The sequence below is a fragment of the Cetorhinus maximus genome, unplaced genomic scaffold (genome assembly GCF_964194155.1).
Source record: "Cetorhinus maximus unplaced genomic scaffold, sCetMax3.hap1.1 HAP1_SCAFFOLD_424, whole genome shotgun sequence".
Classification (NCBI taxonomy): Eukaryota; Metazoa; Chordata; class Chondrichthyes; order Lamniformes; family Cetorhinidae; genus Cetorhinus; species Cetorhinus maximus.
The window spans coordinates 351,698-359,383 of record NW_027596369.1 but is presented as its reverse complement, the minus strand read 5'-3'; positions in this window follow the sequence as shown (position 1 = coordinate 359,383).

Below are 7,686 nucleotides of genomic sequence, written 5' to 3'. Positions count from 1 at the left end.
AGTGGGGAGGTGAGTGGGGAGATGATTGCGGAGGTGAATGGGGAGTTGAATGGGGAGATGAGTGGCGAGGTGGATGGGGAGGTAAATGGGAAGGTGAGTCGGGAGGTAAATGGGCAGGTGAATGGGGAGGTGAAAGGGGAGGTGAATGGGGAGGTGAATGGGGAGGTGAGTGGGGAGGAGAGTGAGGGGTGAGTGAGGATGTGAGTGGTGAGGTGAGTGGGGAGGTGAGTGAGTAGGTTAGTGGGGAGGAGAGTGAGGGGTTGAATGGGGAGGTGAATGCGGAAATGAATGGGGAGGTGAATGGGGAGGTGAGTGGGGAAGTGAGTGTGGAGGTGAGTGCGGAGGTGAATGGGGAAGTGATTGGGGAGGTGAATGGGGAGGTGAATGGGGAGGTGAATGGGGAGGTGATTGGGGAGGTGAATGGGGAGGTGAATGAGGAGGTGAGTGGGGAGGTGAGTGGGGAGGTGAATGGGGAGGTGAATAAGGAGGTGAGTGAGGTGGTGAGTGGGGAGGTGAGTGGGGAGGTGAATGGGGAGGTGAGTGTGGAGTTGAATGGGGAGGTGAGTGGGGAGGTGAATGTGGAGGTGAATGGGGACGTGAGTGAGGAAGTGAATGTGGAGGTGAATGGGGAGGTGGATGGGGAGGTGAGTGTGGAGGTGAATGGGGAGTTGAGTGGGAGGTGAGTGGGGAGGTGAGTGGGGAGTGAGTGAGGAGCTGAGTGGGGAGGTGAATGAGGAGGAGAGTGGGGAGTTGAGTGAGGAGGTGAATGGGGAGGTGAATGGGGAGGTGAATGTGGATCTGAGTGGGGAGGTCAGTTGGGAGTTGAGTGGGGAGGTGAGTGGGGAGGTGAATGGGGAGGTGAATGGTGAGGTGAATGGTGAGGTGAATGGGGAGGTGAATGGGGAGGTGAGTGGGGAGGTGAATGGGGAGGTGAATGGGGAGTTGAATGGGGAGGTGAATGAGGAGGTGAGTGGGGAGTTGAATGGGGAGGTGAATGTGGAGCTGAATGGGGAGGTCAGTGGGGAGGTGAATGGGGAGGTGAGAGGGGAGGTGAATGGGGAGATGAGTGGGGAAGTGAGTGAGGAGGTGAGTGGGGAGGTGAGTGAGGAGGTGAGTGGGGAGGTGATTGAGGATGTGAGTGGGGTGGTGAGTGGGGAGTTGAATGGGGAGGTGAGTGGGGAGGTGAGTGTGGAAGGAAATGGGGAGGTGAGTGGGGAGGTGAGTGTGGAAGTAAATGGGGAGGTGAGTGGGGAGGTGAGTGGGGAGGTGAATGGGGAGGTGAGTTGGGAGGTGAATGGGGAGGTGAGTGGGGAGGTGAATGGCGAGGTGAGTGGGGATGTGAGTGGGGAGGTGAGTTGGGAGGTGAGTGGGGAGGTGAATGGGGAGGTGAATGGGGAGGTGAGTGGGGAGGAGAGTGAGGAGGTGAAATGGGAGGTGAGTTGGGAGGTGAGTGGGGAGGTGAATGGGGAGGTGGGTGGGGAGGTGAATGGGGAGGTGAATGGGGAGGTGAATGGGATGGTGAATGGGGAGGTGAGTGGTGAGGTGAGTGGTGAGTTGAATGGGGAGGTGAGTGGTGAGTTGAATGGGGAGGTGAGTGGGGAGGTGAGTGAGGAGGTGAGTGGGGAGCAGAGTGAGGGGGTGAGTGGGTAGGTGAGTGGGGAGATGATTGCGGAGGTGAATGGTGAGTTGAATGGGGTGGTGAGTGGGGAGGTGAATGGGGAGGTTTAATGGTGAGGTGAGTGGGGAGGTAAATGGGGAGGTGAGTGGGGAGGTGAATGGGGAGGTGAGTGGGAGGATGGGGGGAGGTGAATGGGGAGATGAGTGAGGAGGTGAGTGGGGAGCAGAGTGAGGGGGTGAGTGGGGAGGTGAGTGGGGAGATGATTGCGGAGGTGAATGGTGAGTTGAATGGGGTGGTGAGTGGGGAGGTGAATGGGGAGGTTTAATGGTGAGGTGAGTGGGGAGGTAAATGGGGAGGTGAGTGGGGAGGTGAGTGGGGAGGTGAGTGGTGGATGTGAGTGGGGAGGTGAGTGGGTAGGTGAGTGAGTAGGTGACTGGGGAGGAGAGTGAGGGGGTGAAAGGGGAGGTTAAAGGGGAGAGGAATGGGGAGGTGAATGGTGAGGTGAGTGGGGAAGTGAATGGGGAGGTGAATGTGGAGGTGAGTTTGGAGGTGAGTGAGGATGTGAGTGGGGAGGTGAGTGGGGAGGTGAGTGAGTAGGTGAGTGGGGAGGAGAGTGAGGGGGTGAAAGGGGAGGTGAAAGGGGAGAGGAATGGGGGAGTTGAATGGGGAGGTGAATGGGGAGGTGAATGGGGTGGTGAATGGGGTGGTGAAGTGGGGAGTTGAATGGGGAGGTGAGTGGGGAGGTGATGGGGAGGTGAGTGGGGAGGTGAGTGGTGAGGTGAATGGGGAGTTTAATGGGGAGGTGAGTGGTGAGGTGAATGGGGAGGTGAGTGGGGAGGTGAGGTGGTAGTGGAATGGGGAGGTGAGTGGGGAGGTGAGTGAGGAGGTGAGTGGGGAGGTGAGTGGGGAGATGATTGCGGAGGTGAATGGGGAGTTGAATGGGGAGATGAGTGGCGAGGTGGATGGGGAGGTAAATGGGGAGGTGAGTGGGGAGGTAAATGGGCAGGTGAATGGGGAGGTGAATGGGGAGGTGAATGGGGAGGTGAATGGGGAGGGAGTGAGGAGGAGAGTGAGGGGGGTGAGTGAGGATGTGAGTGGTGAGGTGAGTGGGGAGGTGAGTGAGTAGGTTAGTGGGGAGGAGAGTGAGGGGTTGAATGGGGAGGTGAATGCGGAAATGAATGGGGAGGTGAATGGGGAGGTGAGTGGGGAGGTGAGTGTGGAGGTGAGTGCGGAGGTGAATGGGGAAGTGATTGGGGAGGTGAATGGGGAGGTGAATGGGGAGGTGAATGGGGAGGTGATTGGGGAGGTGAATGGGGAGGTGAATGAGGAGGTGAGTGGGGAGGTGAATGGGGAGGTGAATGGGGAGGTGAATAAGGAGGTGAGTGAAGTGGTGAGTGGGGAGGTGAGTGGGGAGGTGAATGGGGAGGTGAGTGTGGATTTGAATGGGGAGGTGAATGGGGAGGTGAATGTGGAGGTGAATGGGGACGTGAGTGAGGAATTGAATGTGGAGGTGAATGGGGAGGTGGATGGGGAGGTGAGTGTGGAGGTGAATGGGGAGCTAAGTGGGGAGGTGAGTGGGGAGGTGAGTGGGGAGGTGAGTGAGGAGCTGAGTGGGGAGGTGAGTGAGGAGGAGAGTGGGGAGTTGAGTGAGGAGGTGAATGGGGAGGTGTATGGGGAGGTGAATGTGGATCTGGGTGGGAGAGGTCAGTTGGGAGTTGAGTGGGGAGGTGAATGGGGAGGTGAATGGTGAGGTGAATGGGGTGGTGAATGGTGAGGTGAATGGGGAGGTGAGTGGGAGGTGAATGGGGAGGTGAATGGGGAGTTGAATGGGGAGGTGAATGAGGAGGTGAGTGGGGAGTTGAATGGGAGGTGAATGTGGAGCTGAATGGGGAGGTCAGTGGGGAGGTGAATGGGGAGGTGAGTGGGGAGGTGAGTGAGGAGGTGAGTGGGGAGGTGATTGAGGATGTGAGTGTGGTGGTGAGTGGGGAGGTGAATGGGAGGTGAATGGGGAGGTGAGTGGGGAGGTGAGTGGTGAGCTGAGTGTGGATGTAAATGGTGAGGTGAGTGGGGAGGTTAGTGGGGAGGTGAATGGGGTGGTGAGTTGGGAGGTGAATGGGGAGGTGAGTGGGAGGTGAGTGGGGAGGTGAGTTGGGAGGTGAATGTGGAGGTGAGTGGGAAGATGAGTGGGGAGGTGAGTGGGGAGGTGAATGGGGAGGTGAGTGGGGAGGTGAGTGTGGAGGTGAGTTGGGAGGTGAGTGGGGAGGTGAATGGGGAGGTGAATGGGGAGGTGAGTGGGGAGGTGAGTGGGGAGGTGAATAAGGAGGTGAGTGAGGTGGTGAGTGGGGAGGTGAGTGGGGAGGTGAATGGGGAGGTGAGTGTGGAGTTGAATGGGGAGGTGAGTGGGGAGGTGAATGTGGAGGTGAATGGGGACGTGAGTGAGGAAGTGAATGTGGGAGGTGAATGGGGAGGTGGATGGGGAGGTGAGTGTGGAGGTGAATGGGGAGTTGAGTGGGGAGGTGAGTGGGAGGTGAGTGGGGAGGTGAGTGAGGAGCTGAGTGGGAAGGTGAATGAGGGGGAGGAGAGTGGGGAGTTGGAGTGAGGAGGTGAATGGGGAGGTGAATGGGGGAATGTGGATCTGAGTGGGGAGGTCAGTTGGGAGTTGAGTGGGGAGGTGAGTGGGGAGGTGAATGGGAGGTGAATGGTGAGGTGAATGGTGAGGTGAATGGGGAGGTGAATGGGGAGGTGAGTGGGGAGGTGAATGGGGAGTGAATGGGGAGGTGAATGGGGAGGTGAATGAGGAGGTGAGTGGGGAGTTGAATGGGGAGGTGAATGTGGAGCTGAATGGGGTGGTCAGTGGGGAGGTGAATGGGGAGGTGAGAGGGGAGGTGAATGGGAGATGAGTGGGGAAGTGAGTGAGGAGGTGAGTGGGGAGGTGAGTGAGGAGGTGAGTGGGGAGGTGATTGAGGATGTGAGTGGGGTGGTGAGTGGGGAGGTGAATGGGGAGGTGAGTGGGGATGTGAGTGTGGAAGTAAATGGGGAGGTGAGTGGGGAGGGGGTGAGTGTGGAAGTAAATGGGGAGGTGAGGTGGGGAGGTGAGTGGGGAGGTGAATGGGGAGGTGAGTTGGGAGGTGAATGGGGAGGTGAGTGGGGAGGTGAATGGCGAGGTGAGTGGGGATGTGAGTGGGGAGGTGAGTTGGGAGGTGAGTGGGGAGGTGAATGGGGAGGTGAATGGGGAGGTGAGTGGGGAGGAGAGTGAGGAGGTGAAATGGGAGGTGAGTTGGGAGGTGAGGTGGGGAGGTGAGTGGGGAGATAATTGGGGAGGTGAATGGGGAGTTGAGTGGGGAGGTGAATGGGGGAGGTGGGTGGGGAGGTGAATGGGAGGTGAATGGGGAGGTGAATGGGATGGTGAATGGGGAGGTGAGTGGTGAGGTGAGTGGTGAGTTGAATGGGGAGGTGAGTGGTGAGTTGAATGGGGAGGTGAGTGGGGAGGTGAGTGAGGAGGTGAGTGGGAGCAGAGTGAGTGGGTGAGTGGGGAGGTGAGTGGGGAGATGATTGCGGAGGTGAATGGTGAGTGAATGGGGTGGTGAGTGGGGGAGGTGAATGGGGAGGTTTAATGGTGAGGTGAGTGGGGAGGTAAATGGGGAGGTGAGTGGGGAGGTGAATGGGCAGCTAAGTGGGGAGGGAGTGGGGAGGTGAGTGGGGAGGTGAGTGAGGAGCTGAGTGGGGAGGTGAGTGAGGAGGAGAGTGGGGAGTTGAGTGAGGAGGTGAATGGGGAGGTGAATGGGAGGTGAATGTGGATCTGGGTGGGGAGGTCAGTTGGGAGTTGAGTGGGGAGGTGAATGGGGAGGTGAATGGTGAGGTGAATGGGGAGGTGAATGGTGAGGTGAATGGGGAGGTGAGTGGGGAGGTGAATGGGGAGGTGAATGGGGAGTTGAATGGGGAGGTGAATGAGGAGGTGAGTGGGGAGTTGAATGGGGAGGTGAATGTGGAGCTGAATGGGGAGGTCAGTGGGGAGGTGAATGGGGAGGTGAGTGGGGAGGTGAGTGAGGAGGTGAGTGGGGAGGTGATTGAGGATGTGAGTGTGGTGGTGAGTGGGAGGTGAATGGGGAGGTGAATGGGGAGGTGAGTGGGGAGGTGAGTGGTGAGCTGAGTGTGGAAGTAAATGGGGAGGTGAGTGGGGAGGTTAGTGGGGAGGTGAATGGGGAGGTGAGTTGGGAGGTGAATGGGGAGGTGAGTGGGGACGTGAGTGGGGAGGTGAGTTGGGAGGTGAATGTGGAGGTGAGTGGGAAGATGAGTGGGGAGGTGAGTGGGGAGGTGAATGGGGAGGTGAGTGGGGAGGTGAGTGGAGGTGATTGGGAGTTGAGTGGGGAGGTGAGTGGGGAGGTGAATAAGGAGGTGAGTGAGGTGGTGAGAGGGGAGGTGGAGTGGGGAGGTGAATGGGGAGGTGAGTGTGGAGTTGAATGGGGAGGTGAGTGGGGAGGTGAATGTGGAGGTGAATGGGGACGTGAGTGAGGAAGTGAATGTGGAGGTGAATGGGAGGTGGATGGGGAGGTGAGTGGGGAGGTGAGTGGGGAGATAATTGGGGAGGTGAATGGGGAGTTGAGTGGGGAGGTGAATGGGGAGGTGGGTGGGGAGGTGAATGGGGAGGTGAATGGGGAGGTGAATGGGATGGTGAATGGGGAGGTGAGTGGTGAGGTGAGTGGTGAGTTGAATGGGGAGGTGAGTGGTGAGTTGAATGGGGAGGTGAGTGGGGAGGTGAGTGAGGAGGTGAGTGGGGAGCAGAGTGAGGGGGTGAGTGGGGAGGTGAGTGGGAGATGATTGCGGAGGTGAATGGTGAGTTGAATGGGGTGGTGAGTGGGGAGGTGAATGGGGAGGTTTAATGTTGAGGTCAGTGGGGAGGTAAATGGGGAGGTGAGTGGGGAGGTGAATGGGGAGGTGAGTGGGAAGGTGAATGGGGAGGTGAATGGGGAGATGAATGTGGAGGTGAGTGGGAGGTGAGTGGTGGATGTGAGTGGGAGGTGAGTGGGTAGGTGAGTGAGTAGGTGACTGGGAGGAGAGTGAGGGGGTGAAAGGGGAGGTTAAAGGGGAGAGGAATGGGGAGGTGAATGGTGAGGTGAGTGGGGAAGTGAATGGGGAGGTGAATGTGGAGGTGGTTGGAGGTGAGTGAGGATGTGAGTGGGGAGGTGAGTGGGGAGGTGAGTGAGTAGGTGAGTGGGGAGGAGAGTGAGGGGGTGAAAGGGGAGGTGAAAGGGGAGAGGAATGGGGAGTTGAATGGGGAGGTGAATGGGGAGGTGAATGGGGTGGTGAATGGGGTGGTGAGTGGGGAGTTGAATGGGGAGGTGAGTGGGGAGGTGATGGGGAGGTGAGTGGGGAGGTGAGTGGTGAGGTGAATGGGGAGTTTAATGGGGAGGTGAGTGGTGAGGTGAATGGGGAGGTGAGTGGGGAGGTGAGTGGGTAGTGGAATGGGGAGGTGGAGTGGGGAGGTGAGTGAGGAGGTGAGTGGGGAGGTGAGTGGGGAGATGATTGCGGAGGTGAATGGGGAGTTGAATGGGGAGATGAGTGGCGAGGTGGATGGGGAGGTAAATGGGGAGTGAGTGGGGAGGTAAATGGGCAGGTGAATGGGGAGGTGAATGGGGAGGTGAATGGGGAGGTGAATGGGGAGGTGAGTGAGGAGGAGAGTGAGGGGGTGAGTGAGGATGTGAGTGGTGAGGTGAGTGGGGAGGTGAGTGAGTAGGTTAGTGGGGAGGAGAGTGAGGGGTTGAATGGGGAGGTGAATGCGGAAATGAATGGGGAGGTGAATGGGGAGGTGAGTGGGGAGGTGAGTGTGGAGGTGAGTGCGGAGGTGAATGGGGAAGTGATTGGGGAGGTGAATGGGGAGGTGAATGGGGAGGTGAATGGGGAGGTGATTGGGGAGGTGAATGGGGAGGTGAATGAGGAGGTGAGTGGGGAGGTGAATGGGGAGGTGAATGGCGAGGTGAATAAGGAGGTGAGTGAGGTGGTGAGTGGGGAGGTGAGTGGGGAGGTGATGGGGAGGTGAGTGTGGATTTGAATGGGGAGGTGAATGGGGA